This window comes from Nannospalax galili, unplaced genomic scaffold, assembly GCF_000622305.1.
Source record: "Nannospalax galili isolate Female #2095 unplaced genomic scaffold, S.galili_v1.0 scaffold212, whole genome shotgun sequence".
In the NCBI taxonomy this organism is placed as follows: Eukaryota; Metazoa; Chordata; class Mammalia; order Rodentia; family Spalacidae; genus Nannospalax; species Nannospalax galili.
Window position 1 is genome coordinate 2613928 of NW_008333884.1, and position 19229 is coordinate 2633156.

The 19229-nt window shown below is 46.5% G+C and overlaps 1 protein-coding gene across 5 annotated transcripts in view; it reads left to right on the top strand.

The window, feature by feature from the left end:
• Rph3al (rabphilin 3A like (without C2 domains)) overlaps positions 1-19229 on the top strand; it is a 176491-nt gene that overhangs the window by 33062 nt on the left and 124200 nt on the right. Inside the window, exon 1 of one of the 5 annotated variants that reach the window (XM_008828761.3) lies at positions 6217-6261. The exons of 3 other annotated variants lie outside the window; for them this stretch is intronic. The gene's annotated coding sequence lies outside the window, so the exon portion shown is untranslated. Of the gene's footprint in view, positions 1-6216; positions 6262-16356; positions 16472-19229 lie in introns of those variants that run through there. One more of the 5 variants, XM_008828762.3, reaches the window with a different exon arrangement.

Sequence of the window (19229 nt, forward strand, 5' to 3'; positions counted from 1 at the left end):
CCTCTTCCACTTGTCCAGTCTGCCATCCAGAGGGACCCCATGAAGCTAGTTAACAGAGTAAGACCACCACCACGTTTTTGATGTTTAAAACCTGTTTGTTGCCAGGCGTGGTGGCGCACACCTTTAATCCCAGCACAGAGACAGAGGCAGGCAGATCTCTGTGAGTTCAAGGTCAGCCTGGTCTACATAGTTCCAGGACAGCTGGAGCTACAGGGAGACCCTGTCTCAAAAAGACAAAAAAAACAAACAAACAAAAAACAAAACAAAACAAAAACAAAAACAAAAAAAAACCCCGTTTGTCACATATCATGCGTAAGGTTTCTTTGAATACTTTTAGTTGTGGGTCTGTTTTACTCATTTTTCTCTTCTTGAGCCCTTTTTTCCTCCCTCCCTCCCTTCCTTCTTTTCTTTCAAGACATGTAGTCCAGGCTGGCCTTAAATTCACTGTGTGCAGAGGATAGCTTTGAACTCCTGATCCTCATCTCTCTACCTCCCAAATGCTGGGATTACTATCATACTCAGCTCTCTTGAGCTTTTGTGTGTATGTATGTATGCTCATTTGTATGTGTGTGTGTGTGTGTGTGTGTGTGTGTGTGTGTGTGTGAGACAGCAGGCTTGTAGAAGTCAGAGAACAACATTAGGTATCAGTCTCTACCTTCCACAGTTCGAGACAGGGTCTCCGTTGTTTTTCCACTTAGTACACCAGGCTAGCTGACCCACCAGCTTCCCAGGTAAAATGGTTAGTTATTGTCACCTTGACAGGATCTGAACTCACCTAGGAGAAAGCCTTCAGGCACACCTATGAGGGATTATTTAGATTAGGTTAGTCTCTGGCCAAGCCTGTGAGGGATTATCTTCTTTAGGTTAATCGGGGTGGGAAGACCCACCCTCATAGTGAGTACAGATTTCTTGGACTTGGTCCTAGACTGTGTAAACTGGAAGAAGCTAGCCGAGCAGGGCCATTGTCTCCCTCTGCTTCCTGACTGTGGGTGCAAAGTGACCAAGGGCCTCAAGCTCCTGCCTCTACTTCTCCACCATGATAACTGTGAGCACAAATAAACCCTTCCTTCCATAAGTCGCTTTTGGTCAGGCATTTTACCACAACAACGAGACAAGTAGCTAAGACATGGGGATTCTCCTGTCTCTTCTTCCCATCGCCCCATAGGAGTGTGGCATGCATCTGGCTTTTACATTAATGGGTTCTGGGGATTCAGAGTCAGGCCCTCATACCTACATGACTAGCACTTTTACTCACTGAGCCATCTCCCCAGCATTCTCTTGAGCTTTTTTTTTTTTTTTTTGTCTTTTTGAGACAGGGTCTCCCTGTAGCTCCAGCTGTCCTGGAACTCACTATGTAGACCAGGCTGGCCTCGAACTCACAAAGATCTGCCCCTCTGCCTCCCAAGTGCTGGGATTAAAGGTGTGAGCCACCACGCCTGGCCCCTCTTGAGCTTTTTTTTTTTTTAAATATTTTATTTATTATTTTTATTTTATGTGTATGAGTATATTGCCTGCTTGTAAGGGAGTGCACCAGTGTCGTGCAATGTTGTGGAGGTCAGAAAAGGGCTTCAGATTCCCCTGGAACTGGAGTTAAAGATGGTGTGTAGCCACCATGTGGGTGCTGGGAATCAAACCCGCGTCCTCTGCAAGAGCAGTTGGTGCTCTTAACTGCTGAGCCTCTCTCCAGCCCCCTCTTGAGCTTTTTAAAGAGTTTTATTCACTAAGCTAGGGACTTTTTTCTCATGTGTATTAACTATCAAATTTTTTTCATACACGAGTCACCGTTTATCCCTTTTGCCTCTTTCTTACAAACCTTGCATGTACATAGATTAAGAAATTTAGCATTTATTTTCCTTTTTAAAGAGAGGGGATGCAGCAGCAACCGAGCCTGTGACTGGCAATTCCTGCTTAAGCATGTGGGTCCCTGTGGGCTCCTACTGAAGTTTCTCAGATCAACTCATGAGGTTCCTTCCTCCCCATGTTCACTCTAGGTACTCATCAGGAAGACCAGGGATGGTCAGAGGTGAAAATATGACCTCAGTGTGGGGCTTGGGAGATAGGCCAGGGTCTGGGATGAGGTAGGACAGCTCTAGGGGGTCCCTGGGGCATATATAGGTGGGTAATGCCAAGAAAGCAGGTCACATGTGGTGACAGAAGGTGACATACCATCCAGGGACCACGGAAGAAGCCCATGGTACTGGGGCTCCCTATGGGCTACACCAGAGAAGCCAAAGTCAGCCCAGGAATGAGCACCAGGGATTCAAAGGAAAGCAACCACTGCCCTGGCATCTCTGGGCCAGAATGCTGCTGGGCCAGGCCTCAAAGGGTACACAGTAGCAGACAGCTCTCCCCAGGGCTCAATCAGTTTCTCATGTGTGTACATCGTACTGCCTTCCCAGTCATGGGTAGGTGATTTTCTCAAGGGTCCTGATTGCAAATAAGAGCCCAACTCAAACTATCTGAAGCAAAAAGGGGAGTCTGTGTGTGGGCTTGACAACTTGGGAACCAAAATAGTGGGTCAGGCTTGGCTGCATCCAGCAGTTGATGATGTCTTTGGGCATATTTACCTCCATCTGTCAACTCCCTGAGCATCATTTTCAGACTGACTGTGTCTAAAAGGCAGCAAGATGGCCACGGGACTTCCTATGCCAGCACTATTGGCTCAGCTCACTTCCCATGTCCATCTCTACCCACTGTTAATTTCCCATGACAATGCTTTATAGACTAAGACACAATATGCCCCACTGGCTTCTCATGCCGACCTCTCTACCCACTGCTCATTTCCCATACCAGCACTGTTAGCACAGCCTTGAGCCAATCACTCTCTAGGGAGTTGGGGAGGGTGGTGGCTAACTTAGTAGGTCCTCAGTCATGTCCACCCCTAAGGAGAAGGAAGTAAAGGCCAGTTTCTCTTATCCAGAAAGATGACATGATTACTTTGGCCCAGAGAAGGAATGCTGGCAGGCAAGTTGGATATCCATGAGGTAGGGCCAGCAGAGGACCCTGGCCTTTGCTTTGGTAAAGGTAGAATTGTACCCCCAACCCAAAATGCACAGCTGTTGAGACCCTGGAGGCACAAGGTTAAGGCCCATGTCTGCTTAGCAGTGTGGTGGTACCCCCACAGTTCTGGGGCATGTGGAGTGTGAGCACTCGCATTCCGCATAAGGAATCCTAGACTTTCTGTGGACCCTTCACATGGAGCCTTTACAAAGCTGCTACTCAGAAGAAAAACAGCCTTTTCCAACATGCTTGTCCAGGGATGTCCAAGGTCATGCCAGTCTCCAGTACCATTTGGCCCTAGTCCCTCTCCTTGCTAGGGTTTTAGTGTCTTTGGGATGTTCAAATTGTCTCAAATCTTGGCTGGATTTTGGTGTCACCTGCAGTTTTTGAACAGTTCCATCTGGTGGGTCGCCCTGCCAAGGGAAGGACAGAGCAGCCAGGCTGGCCCCTGGCAAACAAAGCTTCTCTCTTTGGCTTCTGAGTACAGCACATGTGCACATCTGGTTCCTAGTACACCTGCTTTGTGGCTGCTGTATCCACGAACCTAGGGGACTTCCATCACATTCCCCTTTGCCTTACCACAGTATATGTTAGCACTTCTCAAATTTTTTTTTTTCATTTTTGTATTAGTTACTTTTCTTGCTACTATAACAAATACTCAAGAAAAACAACTTAAATGGGGAATTATTTATTTTAGCTCATGGTTTTAGAGGATTCAGTCCATAGTTATCTGGGCCCCATGCATTTGGATAGAACATCATGGCAGCAGGAACATATGGCCTTGAACTCACAGGGGTCCACCTGCCTCCGCATCACAAGTCCCTGGTAAAGGTGTACCACTGTACCTGACCAACAGAGGCTTTCTTTACTTCTTTTTTTAAAAATATTTTATTATTTTATGTGTACGCATATATTGCCTCCATGTAGGTAAGTGCACCCGTGTTGTGCAGTGCCTGCAGAGGACAGAAGATGCTGTTGGATCCCCTGGAACTGGAGTTATGGACAGTTGTTAGCTGCCATGTGGGTGCTGGGATTCAAACCCGGGTCTTCTGCAAGAACAGCCAGTGTTCTTAACCGCTGAGTCATCTCTCCAGCCCCTTTCTTTACTTCTTTAAATAGGGACAGAAAGAGGAAGGTAATGCAGGAAGGGATCAGGACAAGATCTATCAACCCCAGGACATACCCTATGATCTGCTTCATCCAGTGTGGCACCACCTCCCACTTTTTGCCATCTCCCAATAATACCATCCTGTTGTGAATCATGGGCTTAATCCATTGATTACATCCGAGCCCTCACATTTGAGCTTTATGGAAATGTCATCACAGACACACCCAAAGGTGTGCTCCCCTAATGCTCTAGGTGCTTCCTAATCCATTGCTTGAGAATGGAGGCTAACTATCACACTTTTTCTTTCTGTACTGGGAATGGAACTTAGGGCCTCTGCATGCTAAGCAAGGGCTCTGCCATTCAGTTGCATCCCAGCCCACTGATCAACATTTTTAAAAAAAAAATTATTATTTTTATTTTATGTGTATGAGTGTATTGCCTGCATTGGATCTTCTGGAACTGGAGTTATGAATGATTGCTAACTGCCATGTGGGTGCTATCGGACTCTGGTCCTCTGCAAGGGCAGCCAGTGCTCTTAACCGCTGAGCCATCTCTCTAGCCCCATGGATAAACATTTTTAGAAATTTTATTTTCTGGGACTGTAGAGATGGCTCAGCGGTTAAGAGTACTGACTGCTCTTGCAGAGGACCCAGGTTCGAAGAAACTTTGAGTATTTGTGACAGAGCATTATCGCCCATGAAGACTAAAATATTTGTCGTCTGGCCCTTCAAAAAAGTTACTTTTCCTAACCTTGGCTTACATGAAATATACAGAATCCTTGAAAATTACAAAAAATAAAAATAAAATTAAAAATTTTAAATATTTTATTATTTTTATTTTATGTGTATGAGTGTATTGCCTGCATGTATGTAAGTGCACCCATGTCTGCAGTGCCCCTGGAGGTCAGAGAAGGGTGTATTGGATTCCCTGGAACTAGAGTTATGCCATGTGGGTGCTGGGAACCTAACCCATATTCTCTACAAGAGCAGCCAGAGTGCTCTTTAACCCCTGAACCATTTCTCTAGGCCCCTGATCAATTTTTTAAAAAGACATGGTCTCCCTATAGCCCAAGCTGGCCTGGAACTCACTATGTAGACCAGGCTGGCCTTGAACTCACAGAGATTCACCTGCCTCTGCCTCCTGAGTACTGGGATTAAAGGCATGCGCTACCACGCCCGGCCCTTTTGTTGGATTGGAAAAGTGTGCCTTCCCCTTCACTTCTACTACAGCATCCTTGACCAAGATGCTACCAGCATCCTTGGGCTCCTTGGGACCCAGTTTGAGAAACCCTGGAACTGTCCACAGGTCTCTCTCCTTAACACCTGTTTTTATCCCTGTGGGCGTAAAGTTGACATCTTGCTGTGTTTTTCTTATCACCAAAACATTTTTTTTCCTTCACTAGATTGGGTTATGAAAAGATTAGCAGGTAGCTCCTTGTCACCTTCTGTCCCAAAGGCAGGCATCAGGATGTACCAGCCTCATCAGGTCCCTTTTGATGCCCTTGTGCTCAGCGAGCTGCCTTTGGGAGGCTGTTCCTTTATAGCTCTGGTCAGGTTATCAGGGCTTCTTCTTCCTGAGGAGCCACAGCCAGAGGCTCCACCCTTGGCAATGGAGGCTCTGGGAAGCTTTGTAATGCTGGCAGCCGAGGCCCTGCTGTGACTGGTAATATCTTAGAGAAATGTCTGGAATTTCTCTAGTTCTAACAAAAAAAAAATCTTTAAGTGCTGGCGTGGTAACATATTCTTGTAATCCCAACTTCTTGGGAGGTCGAAGCAGGAGGACTGAGAGTTCAAGGCCAGTTTGGGCTATACAGCAAGAGCCTGCCTCAAAAAAAAAAATCCTTGCATTTTGTATGTGTCCAGACTGAAAATACATCGCTGAAAGGATGCAGACCTTCCCCGAGGGCCTGCCTTGGATGGAAAATGTCTGTCCACTGCTGTTGCTGGTACATTGGTGGTGAGGTAGCCTTGCCCAGTTTCCCTCATCCGGGAGAGAGAATCCAGGCCTGGGTTTGGTTCCAGCTGGGCCTTCCCGAGCTGCCACTTATTAAGTCAAAGTGGTTCAAATGTTGTGAGGCACCTAGGTCGCCCCTGACAACCACCACGGGGAAGGCCCCCCTTCAGGCTCAACCTACTGGGGATGGTTGCATCCTGGTAGGTACTTCTGTCTCTCCTAGTTCTGATGACCTGGGAAACGGCCTTTGTATATCCTGGAGGCTGGCCAGTTCAGTCTTTTCCAGAACCTGCTTCCGGAGATGGGGTGCACTGGGCTGGGGGAGCTTTTGGTTAATGGGTCACAAAAGCTTGCCTCGCAGAGGAAAAGGTAAAGGCTGCAGGATAGCCAGGAGCCTCTGCCTCAGACAGGGCTGCTCTCTGTCCAAACCATCCTTCCAATACCCCAATGGACAGGGATGGATTTGGGGTGCTGGGTGGATGGCTCATGAGTTCTGGTGGAAAGTTGAGCAGCAGGTGGGCCAGGGGCCTGGTGGAGATTGGGGTGGGCTCCTTTGTCGGATGCTTGCTATACACAATGTTCTGTGTTGGAGTGAAAGAGGGGGCTGAACGTTTGTGCCCAGGCGCTCACTTTCGAGGTCAGCCAGCACAAAACTGTGAAAAGTCCCCAGATGACGGTGAGAAAGGGGCCAAAAACCCTAAGCAAAAATAAAACACTTAAGGGAAAGACAGTGCTGAGAATTCTGTGGTTTTTAAGCACCATAGATATGGGCTTTCAAAGCATTTTACCCGTCATTTGTTTTCATGGTGTTTTGTTTTGTCATGCAGGACCTTGTATTTTGATATATATTAGAACATTGATTTCCCAAATTGCCTTTTGTTTATACAAATGATGCGCTTTTCTACTTACGGTAGAGTTGGAAAGTTCGAGAACAAAAGTGCAAGTTGATTTAAAGGAAAACATGGAGTGAAGAATAGCAGGGCCTGTAGGGAAGGTGATGGTGTGGGAATGCCCAGGGCTTGGGATCTGCTTGCTGGAGCTCAGAGGTGAGAAAAGGAAAGGCTCCCCACCCCCCAAGAGCCATCTGCTGGGGAGGGGCAGGGCCAGAGGGTAGAGATAGGAGGGTGGGTCTAGACAGATTGGTGGATCTTGGTGTTGTCCACTTAGGTTGTAATGGATGAGACCTGTAGGGACTGGAGGGAGAGTGAGATTAAATCATAAAGGGCCACCATCTTAGGGGGTGGACTCTGAACTGAATTCTGGAGTCAGTAGGAGTCACTGAAGGTGCTTGAGGAGAGGAGTGGTTCGTGATTGTCCTTGGAAAGTCTCATTTATTTGTGATGGGTACCAGATGTGAGTCAGGATAACCAGCCTGGGGCTTAAGTAGAGGTATTATTAAGAGGTCAAATTTGGGTGTAGCCACACAGCTCATCTGCTGGCTCTGGCTTGTAACTTGAGGTTTTAGAGAGAGACAGGTCTAAGGCAGATAAAACCAGCCTTGGTCTGTCTACATGGTACAATGGATGCTGAACAGGACTGCAGATCAGAGGCAGAAGTGGAAGGCTGGAAAAGGGGGCTGCCCTGTATGGCCTGGGAGGAAGATGGGAGGAGGGGTCCAGTGTCTGCCCCTAATGCCTCTTGGCCTAGCACAGAATGTTCTGGAATGCTGTGGGGGAAGCGGGTGGGGTGAGCTGAAGGAAGTGTTTCTCTGAATAGAGAAGGAAGTGTGGAGTTTCCTGCCTGGGTTTGGTATAGATAGGCTTGGCTCACAGTCCAGGGTCAGGATTTCACTCATTAGGGTCTGTGGGCACCTGGGTCACCATTTATTTATTTATTTATTTATTTATTTATTTATTTATTTATTTATATGTATAATATAAATTATACATATATGTATATGTATATGTATATATCTCCCATTTCTTCCTTCCAATGGGAGAAAGCCACGGAGTTCAGATGCCACCCACTGCAAACTTTCTACATCCGTTGTCCATAACAGCCAGACTGGGCAAAAGCATTTACCTGGGAACATAAATTGCTGTGCTTCTCTGTGAGTATAGGCCTGTCCCAGCAGGATATGGGCCTGACCCTGCAAAGTTGCTGGGCTTGACTGGGAAATGGTGGTGATTACAGTCCAGTGTTTTTGGAAGGCTGATCTGACTGGTACCATAGGTAAGATGTAAGATGTTAGCAGCTCTCACACTTGCTCCATAAGCTTGGGGTCTACATGGGCCTGATTATTCGTTTTACCAGAAGATATTTCTGGGAAGGGATCCCTTAGAATGGGAGAAGCATTATTTTAATTTGTAAAGTAATTTTAGCATCTAGGAAGGTTGATGTAGACATTGGGCCTTCAGTGTGTTTTGTCTTCGAGTGGGTTGGTTGTCTGCCCTCCATGGCCTGGATGTCAGTGCATAGTGGGCAGCTTCCTTTCTCGAAGTCTCACTTCCTGGGGAGCTTGGTAATCATGGCGAGCTTGCTGTTATCACTGCTCCCTGGGGTCCCGGCTCTGCCCAGAGTTGGGTGCCAGGAGCTGTGTGAACTCGGGCTGTTCCTTCAGCACACTAGCCTAGCTCTCTGAGTTCCTTTCTGGCTCAGCAGTTAGGAAAAGAGGCTACCAGCAGGCATCTTCCCTGGCACCTCAGGGAGGGTAGTGCTGTCCCAGCTACCTGCCAGGCTACGCTTCGGGGAAGCCCTGCACCTCCTCTCTTGGAAGCCCTCTGGGACTACAGCAGGGCAGGGTCTCCTCACCGCACCTTCCCTACTCCCCACTCTAGTTCGCAAAGCTCTGTATTTATTCACACCATTATCTGGTTCATTTGGATTCATCCCATGTTCCCTACAACACACACTGGTGTTCAGAGCAGACACAACAGAGGTGACCCTTGTCCCTTGGGACTTTGCAGAAATTAATGAGTAAACAAAGAAATACACAAAGATCCAGTGGTGATATCCACTCAGTGAAAACAAAGAATGGGCAATGGATATCATTGACTTTTTCATCTGTGTCCCCAAGGAGGCCACGTGGTGGGGACCCAATGGACATTAAGGAAAGAAAGGCACAAACAGCATGAGCATTTCTGTCTAGTGTGGTTTGTATGACAGAGCAGGGATGCTGAGTTAGTGAGAGGCAAGATGCTTTTCACTGTGGAAGACTGCAATGGTTTGTTTTTGCCTGTGGGACAGGTTTTTTGTTTTTTTGTTTTAATTTAAAGCAGAACATTTTTAAGTTTTTTTTTTTTTTTTTTTTTTTTTTTTTTTTTTTTTTTCCTTTTGAGACAGGGTTGCATGCTTTCAAGACAAGCTCTCATATAGCCCAGGCTGGCCTGGAACTTGCTAGGTAGCCCAGGCTGACCTTGAACTTGTGGTCCTCCTAACTGCTAGGATTATAGTCAGATGCCACCATACTTGACAACTGTGATAGAGACAGTGGGATTTGTACAATACCTGTTATCCTGTCATTGCTAAAAGTACTTACTTTATTTTTTGGTCTTTTAGACTCAGGGTCTCCCTGTAGCCCCAGCTGCTCTGGAACTTGCTATGCAGACCAGCTTTTTTTTTTTTTTTTTTTTTTTTTTTTTTTTTTTAGGGGTAGGTATTGAAAATCCAGGGTACTGTACATGCTAGGCAAGCGCTCTACCACCAAGCTACATCCCCAGCCCTTTTTATTTTCATTTTGAAGCAGATTATCACAAAGTTACCCAGCTTCGCCTCGAACTTTCAATTTTCCTGTCTTGGCCCAGCATGGACTCTTTTATTTTTAACTTTTATTTGTATATATTTTATATTAGATTTCTTTTTATGCCTTCGTTTTTTTTGTTTGTTTGTTTTATTCAGTTTCTTCTAGGGTATCCTTCTCTGCTGTGCCAGCTCCTCTCCTGGTCTGGGGACCATATGCCCCTTTCCAGTGAGGATCAGCTTCATGTAGCAGAGGTGCTCACAGATGAGCTAATCCCACCCGAGCTCTGGGAGTAAGAGGCTGATCCGGACATGCTCACTGAGCAAGCCCTTAAGTTAGGCAGCGCTCACTGCAGTTTTAGGCATGTGTAGCAAACATTCAGCACTTTTGGGGAGCCACTGATCTTGTGTCCGGCCCCACTGTTTGGCTTGGGCACACCCCCATGGTATTTCTGTCACCACACTTCTGGAAAGTGATGGCTTTTGCACAGTTGGTGGCTTTTCAGATATGCAGACTCTTAATGGCCTGGGCAGTTTCACAGGTGTTCTTCAAGTGAACACAGGATTTGAACCTCTTGATTTGCATGATTTTACGAGGTCTTCTAGATCAAGAGAATAGCAAACCATTTTCACAGGACTTGGGGCTGCTTATGGGAAGAGCCTGGCATGAACTCTTAAATTTGTTATTTTGTGTTCCTTCAAGGTGATGAGGAAAATAAAAGTTGGAGTTACATAGGGCTGGAGTAACAATAATGTAGGAGGAGTCACACAGTAATGCAGGGTTGTGTGTGTGTGTGTGTGTGTGTGTGTACATATATACATACATAAATGTATGTATCCCTCCCTCCTTCCCTCCCTTCCTCCCTTCCTTTCCTCTTTTGAGACAGGGTCTCCCCTGTAGCCCCAACTGGTCTGGAACTCGTTATGTATACCAGACTGGCCTGAATCTCACAGAAATCTACTGCCTGTGCCTCCTGAGTGTTGGGACTAAAGGTATATGCCACCACACCTCACACCTAGCCTTTTTTTTCTCATATAGCCTAGCCTGGCCTCAAACTTGCTATGTAGCTGAGAATAGTCTTGAACTCATGACCCTTCTGCCTCTACCTTCACAGGTTCCGAGATTCCAGGAGTGCACTAAGCCAGGTTTATGTGGTGTGTGTGGAGGTCAGGGGTTGTATAGCACAGGGCTTTGTGCATGCTAGGCAAGCACTCTACCCACTGAGCTATATCCACAGAAAACTGGGCAAACATTCCTTACAATGTGACATAGCAGATTGCTAGGCTAATTTGTTACTTAGGTTTATCTTGATTTTCACCATTTAGGAACTGTCACATAAGAAGAGAGCAGGTTCTCTAACTTTCCATGCACTGTTTTTGCAGTAGGTTTTTGTTAGTTTGCTACTAAGGTTTTATGGCCAGGGGTTGAATGGTGGTTACTTTGTTGTCAGTTTAGTGAAATAAAGATGCAGTCAGCACAGGGTCTGATGTCCCATGGTGCCTTTATTTCAGAGAGGCCTAATGGGATAAAGTAGGCTGTCTCCTTTTTCTGGTTTAGTGAAAAAGGATGGACTTCCCAGTCCCAGCAAAGAGATATAGTGGTGGGCGTGTCCCAGCCGGGTGCAGCAGTGGGGCACCCGCTCTTCCTGATGACATTTTCTGTTGTAGGGCTGTAACATCTTCTGTTTATTTACCTATTGAAGGCTCTCTTGGTTGCTTCCAGGTTTTCACAGTAATGAATAACGCTGCTATAGGTGTCAGTGTGCCAATTCTTCTGTGGGGGTAACCTTTTTATTCATTTACATAACTTTCTATTCATTTGTATACATACCACAGTACAACTGTTGGATCATACTGGAAGACTATAATGACTGTAATCTCACAGTGTTTCCTTACCTCCACCCATGGCCTCACCTTTATAATTTCAGTGACCAGTGGTGAACTGGAAGTGGGGGAGAACATCCATATGCCTTTTATTATAGTACATTATTATAATTGTTCTATTTTTTGTTTTATTTATTTTTATTTTATGTATATGCATGTATTGCCTGCATGTAGGTAAGTGCACCCGTGTCGTGCAATGCCCATGGAAGACAGAAGAGAAGAGGCTGTCGGATCCCCTGTGATAGAGTTATGGACAGTTTGTTAGCTGCCATGTGGGTGCTGGGATTTGAACCTGGGTCTTCTGCAAGAACAGTCAGTGTTCTTAACCACTGAGCCATCTCCCCAGCCCTCTATTTTTTAATTAAAAAAATATTTGTTTTTATTTATGTATGTGTATGTACATGCATGTGCCTGTGGATGCCAGAAGAGGACGTTGGATCCCATGGAGCTGGAGTTACAGGTGGTTGTGAGCTGCCTCACATGGGTGCTAGGAACCAAACTCTGGTCCTCCAGAAAAACAGCAAAAGCACTTAACTGCTGAGCCATCTTTCCAGCCTGACAGTAATTGTTTGCATGTGTGGGCGCATGGGTGTGGACACATGCATGTGCATGTATGTGGAGGCCAGAAGTTGATGTTGGATATGTTCCTTGATTATTCTCCACTTGATTTACAGAGGCAGAGTCCCTTGCTGACCCTGGAGCTTACAAATTCCAGCTAATCTACCTAGCCAGCTTGCTGTGGGGATTCTCCCTGGTCTTCTGAGCACTGGGACTGCAGATGGGCCACCACACATGCTTGACTTTTGACGTGTGTTCTCAGGTTCTGAACTCTGGTCCTCACACTTGAATAGCAAGTGCTTTTAGCCACCAAGCCACCTCTCCAGCCCACAGTTGCTCTATTTTATTAGTACATATTATTCGTAAGCTCTCTCCTTCCCTCTGGAACAAGGTTTCACTCTGTAGTCCAGGCTGGCCTTGAACTCAGTGATCCCTCTACCTTAGCCTCCCAGGTGCTGGGATTACAGATACATGCTGCCATACCTGGCTTCTTGTTACTCTCTTACTGTGCCTAATTTCTAAATTAAACTTCATCATGGATTTGTGTGGCTAGGAAAAAAACTATAGTATAAGTAGAGTCTGATACTGTCTGTGGATTCAGAGTCTGATACTGTCTGTGGATTCAGGCATTCACTGCGGGACTGGGAATGTTTTCTCTGCAGACGGGAATGCCTGTGTGTTTATTGCTGTGAGAACCAACCTTCCACACTGGCTGTGCCATTTTGCAGTGAGAGTTCTAGTTCTCAGCATCCTCACCAGCATTTGATGTCAGTTTGAGGATTTTGGGCCACTGGAGTGGATGTGTAGTAGCATTCATTCTTGTGATTTGTAATCCTCTGATAGGACAGTGTGATGCTCAGCACCTTTTCATATGCATGTTTATCATTTATATGTCTTCTTTGCGGATGTTTGTTTAGATCTTTTCAGCCTTCTCATTTTGTTGCTGTGCTGATGACCGAACCTCACACATGCTAAGCAAGCTTCTACCGCTGAGGGACACCCCAGCTCCTATTCAGATCTTTTGCCCACTCTTAGTTGGGCTATATGTTTTCTTACTTTTGAAAAAAAATCATTTCTGCATTTAAGATCTTATTCATTGTCTCTTATTTATTTGATATAATGGGGGGCGGAGAGAGAGAGAGAGAGAGAGAGAGAGAGAGAGAGAGAGAGGAGAAAGAGAGTAGGTCAGAAAACAACTTGTAGGAGCCAGTTCTCTCCTTCCATTGTGGATTCCAGGGTTCAAACTCAGGTCATCAGGTTTTGCAGCAAGTTCCCCTTACCTGATGAGCCATCTTGCAGGCCTTACACATGTAGTTTTATTTCACCAAGAACTGATGCACTAGTGTGAAGTGTTGGGTAACAGGCATACCTTTCACTTTCTCCAACACTTTGTGTTCCCATGTCCTAGTGTTTGAGAGCCTCAGCCTCTGTGTGGCACAAGTTGGTGTTGATGGGCTCAAGCCATGTCCCTTCTCAGCCTTAGGGCCCTGCTCCAGCCTCCTCTCCCTTCATTGTCACGAGTACCTGGGACTTGTCTACTCACATCTCCTTGTTCACTTCTCCCACTAACCATGTCTTGTGAACCGCTGGCTGTGTTCTCTCAACTAAATACCAGTGTGGACACCTGTCTAGACACCTGTCTACTAGCCATTTCAGCATACCCAAGGATGACTGTGCAGGGGTAAGGATTCATTCATTTATTGAGCCAAGTTCTTCCTGTGGTAGTAAGACACGAGAGACACCAGAAAGTCACCAGGTGAACCTCCTTTTAGAGGTGGCTCTAGGCGTTCTGACCCCTGGTATCTTTGGAGATGGGCCTAGTTTTTGTTTTTGTTTTTGGAGACAGGGACTCACTGTGTAGCCCAGGCTGGCCTGGAACTTGCAGTCCTCTTGCCTTAGCCTCCTAAGTGCTGGGGTTATGCCCTCATCACCATGCCTACCCAGGATTGGGTTTTGATGTGTCCTTACCAGCAAATCCCCCATCCCTTTTAGGAAGGCCACATGGCCTTTCCCTTCAGCCGAATTCCTCTTCCAGTATATACAGAAATGGGCCTCTCTGGGCATTTCCCAAAAGCAGAAGGAGAAGGCCTGGAAACTGGCCGCTTAGAGCTGAGAAGCAGGGCCGCACCACCTGAGGGTCCTTGTGCAGTAGTCAGAGATGCGGCCGGGCTGGCCTCAGATCTATAGTTTGCAAATATTTTCCCCATTCTGTAAGTTCTGTTTTTACCTTCTTGATATTGTTTCACAGAAATCTTTTCATTTTGATAAAGTTTAATTTATCGTTTTTCTTTCTTTTGTTCTCTGTGCCATATAAGAATTCACTGCCAAACTAGAAGTTGTGCGTATTTACCTGTGTATTTTCTTCTAAGCATTCCATTGTCTGAGGTTGTCCACTGAGGTCTTTCAACCATTTTAAGTTACTTTAAAAATTTTTTTAAATATTTTATTATTTTTATTTTATGTATATGAGTGTATTGCCTGCATGTATGTGAGTGCACCCGTGCCATGCAATGCCATGGAGGTCAGAAGAGGGCTTCGGATTCCCCTGGAACTGGAGTTAAGGACAGTTCGTAGCTGCCATGTGGGTGCTGGGAATTGAACCCGGGTCCTCTGCAAGAGCAGCCAGCACTCAACCACTGAGCCATCTCTCCAGCCCCAAAACATTTATTTTTATTTTTATTTATGTGTATGTGTGTGTTTGTGTATGTCAAATATGTGCAGGTTACCCACAGAAGCCAGAAGAGTAGTTACAGTTGTGAGCCACCCAGTGTGCATGCTGGGAACTGAATTCAGGTCCTCTAGAAGAGTGTTGAGTGCTCTTAACGGCAGAGCCAGCTTTCCAGTCCTTCAAGTCACCTTTTGTAAAAGGTGTAATGTGAGGGTCAGATGTCATTCTTTTGCCTCTGACTATCCAGCTGTTCCAGTTGGCATCTTGTTGAAAGTCAGTCACCATAGATATGTGGGTCTAGTTCTGTCCGAATGCCCCATGCAGTGACACCACCTGCCCCTGAGGTATTCCTGCCCTCAGGAAGCTTTCATTCAGACTCACACTGACCACCAGAATCTGGGCAGTGCCAGGAAGAGAGAAACAGGTCGTGTTAGTGAAGACCCATGGAAAGAGCAGTTGCATGAGGCAGTGGGTGTGGAGTAGAGGGAGGCATAGGTTTGGGTGTGGGGGATGACTCCAGCTGTTCCTGCCTTGAGATCAACATAACAAGGAAGGGGAGCGATGGCTATGAACTCTCAGTGAGGTTGATCTAAACTATCTGGGCATGGGCGGGGGGGGGGGGCTCCATAGTCTGACAAGAGAGGATCAAAGGGTGTTAGAGGTCTGGGGGAGCAGTGGCCCATCTCAAAGACGTTTCCCTGGGCCCAAGGGACACAACAGTTCCTGTGCCACTCGGTTTCTGAGTGCCCCTGGCACTCCAGTGCAAAGTACTTGGTAGGTGCTTCACAGTACCCATTTTATTGCTTTTATTAGGCACCATCTGTGGCAGCCAGACCTCCCTGGAGGCAGGGAGGGGTACTAAAAAGCCCTGGGGCTTAGCTCAGCTCAGTTGGGTCAAATTAGGCCACAGGTGGTAGCTGTGGGACACCAGGCAGTGGCTGTAGCCCTCTGGGGTTGGCAGGGTTGACTTCTTCATCTCTGGAAGAGGATGGTGGCCCTATCCCTGGGTGGCAGGCAGCACCTGTAAAGCTGACTGTTTTGTCTTCCCTCTTTGGTAGCTCAGGGTCATACTGAACATTCATACAAATGTTTTTAAATTTGTGGGTGCCTCTTAAAAGCCTTGAAAACTCCTGGCTAGGTGCCATTGGGTCTGTCTGGACCCTCCCTCTACTCACCTCCTCTGTACTGAGTTCTGTTCTGGGGGCACCCCCACCCCTGCACTGTCCCAAGTAGCCTAGGCAGTCCCCTCTGTGGATGCTTGTAACTGGCATCCCCGTTTTTCTGGGGTCCTAGGTAGTGTGGACAGCTGGTCCCAGGCAGTATGGCACTTAACCTTGGAGTTGGAACAGAGAAACGTCTGTTTGTGTTTCCAGGAACAAGAGGGACAGCTGGCCCGAAGATAGCAAGCTGGGTCAGCTGAGGGTTGCCTTGGCGTCTGGCTTTAAAGCAAACAGCCTGGGCCAGGAGCCCGGGCGGAACAAGGATGGAGAAGTGCCTGACGGGTGGAGAAGAACCACCTGAGCACTAGTTTCTGGGCTGGGTGGCTCAGAGGCCACTCGGGGAGGTGGCAGTGAGGGAGCCTGTGCCTACAAGCAGCTGAGAATCAGGCCTCTACTTGGCAGGTAGGTAGAGGAGCTTCCTTCTAGACGGGGGTTCTCTGTTTCCTAGAGCGGGGTTTCTCAGGTTTCTTCAATAAGCAGTACCCAGGTGGAAACTAAAATCAGATTTCCTTTGCTAAAATGTTAACCTGGGGCTTTCTGGGCACTATAAACCACACAAATGGAAGCAGTTTCTATATCATGGAGAGGTAAACAGCCCTGTGTGTGTGCTTCATTCTTGTAATCGCAGCACCCAGGAAGCTGATGAGGCAGGAGGGATGCAGAGAGTTCAAGACCAGCTTAGATTACAATGTGAAACTCTGTCTAAATAAATAAATAAAATAGGCAAACAACATTAATACCCTTCAGGACATGTCTCAAGCCGGGTGCTGGCAGCCCCTGGGAGCACCTAGTATTTTCTGGGCAGAGCCTTGTTTTCCCTAATAACTTGATGTTATTCTCATTACCCAACCTCCCTTTTTAAGAGTCCCATATACCCAGGCTGCTCTTAAGCTCCTGATCCTCTTGCCTCTACCTCCTGAGTGCTGGGATTACAGGAGTGCACCACCACACCTGACTAGAATAATGGTTTAAATGCACACATAGGATATTTGAGGGGGAACTGGTTGTATTAATTTACAGTGATGAGAATGTTTTTTGACAGCCCATGCTGTAGTAATGGATGAGCTGCTTTGCTGATACATGAAGGAAACAGCCTTACAGTGGGGTCTAACTACTACTGTAATTTTTGTGTTTGTGTGCATGTTCATATGGATGCGTGCTGTGTGTACACATGCATGTCGGGTGTCCTCCCCAGTTGTTTCTCCATTTTTTTTAAATTATTTTTATTTTATGTAGATGAGTGTTATACCTGCATGTAGGTAAGCACACCCATGTTGTGCAATGCCTACGGAGGACAGAAGAGGCTATCGGATCCCCTGGAACTGGAGTTACTGACAGTTGTTAGCTGCCATGTGGATGCTAGGATTCGAACCCGGATCTTCTGCAAGACCATTCAGTGTTCTTAACCATTGAGCCATCTCTCCAGCCCTCCATCTTGTTTTTGAGACATGGTCTTTCACAGACCTGGCATGCATTGATTCAGCTAGACTGGCTGGCCAGTGAGCTCCAGGGGACCTGCCTACCTCTCATCCCCAAAAACTGAGGTTATACATTTGCACCCACCCAGGTTTTTTTTGTTTGTTTGTTTTGGGTTGGGTTTTTTTTTTTTTTTTTTTTTTGGTCTTTTTGAGACAAGGTCTCCCTGGCCTCAAACTCACAGAGATCCGCCTGCCTCTGCCTCTGCCTCCCAAGTGCCAGAATTAAAGGCATGTGCCACCACGCCGGGCTGCACCCAGCTTTTTATGAGTGCTGGAGGTCTAAAGTCAAGACCCCATGCTTGTGCAGCAGTAGGTGTTTCAAGATATCTGCAACTCTGTATGTGGTGGGGAGATATCTGATCTTATTGATGACTATGATATGCTTTCTACGTTCGTAATGAAAGGAGCATATCAACTGTAGGTTAATGAAATCCATTTTTTTTCCTCATGCAAGTTTTCAGATCCCTTGTTAAACCCCAAGAGAAGGAATGACCATAAGGGTTGTTTCTGCTCTTTCCTTCCTTCCTCCCTTTCTCCCCCCCTAACCTGGGGATGCTCCCTCCCTTCTCCTTCCTACCTTCCTTCCTACCTTTCTTTCTTTCTTTCTTTCTTTCTTTCTTTCTTTCTTTCTTTCTTTCTTTCTTTCTTTCTTTCTTTCTTTCTTTCTTTCTTTCTGTCCTTTCTTTCCTTTTTGAGATAGGGCTACTATGTAGCCCTGGCTGGCCTCAAACTCATGACCCTCCTGCTTCTGTTTCCTGAGTGCACCTGAGGATTATAGATGTGCACCATCACACCTGGCATTGACTCTTTTTGTGTGTTAACCATGACCTCGCCTTGTCCCAGAATTTGGATCCCTTTCTTGGTCTTTAGTAACCTAGGAGATCCAGAGACATTTTAAAACACTTTACATATTAGTGCACACAGTCAAATGGACCCATGCTGTCTGGTGTCCGCATCCCCATGACAGGACTGAATTCCATTATCCTCATGTATTTTGGGTTGAATTGTATCTGTCAAAAGAATATATTGATATCCTAACCACCAGTACCTCAGAATGTGACCTTTATTTGGAAATAGGGTCACTATAGTTGTAATGATTTAGACTGAGATCCTTCTAGAGAAGGGTGATGCCTGAGTCCAACATGCTTATAACCTCAGCACTTAGAAGGAGAACTACAAGTTGCAGACCAGGCTGGGCTATATAGTAAGTTCTGGGCCAGCCATTATAGCAAGACCCTACCTCAGGAAAAGGGTTGGGAATTAACTCAAAGGTTCTGTATTCCGTTCCCAGTTTTTAAGAAAAGAAGGCGTGGTTGGGGATTTAGCTTAGTGGTAGAGCACAAGGCCCTGGGTTAGGGCCTCAGCTGGTGGGGGAGGTGGTCAGAGGAGGACAGAACAACAACAAAAAAGATGACAGACTGAGTCTGGGGTTATAACTCAATGTTCAGAACTGGATTCTATCCTCAGCACTGAAAAAGAGAGAGAGACAGAGACAGAGAGAGAAAGGAAGGAAGGGAGAGACAGAGGGCAGGGACACAGCTGTGTAAAGACAGAGACAAGAGCCCCTTGAGGTCAAGACAGAATTTGGAGGACTGCAGCTTTAAGCCCAGGAATGCCAAGAGTTGCCAGTAAACACCAGCAGCTAAAAGAGAGGCCCTGGTTAGAGGTGTGAGGAGGTTGGG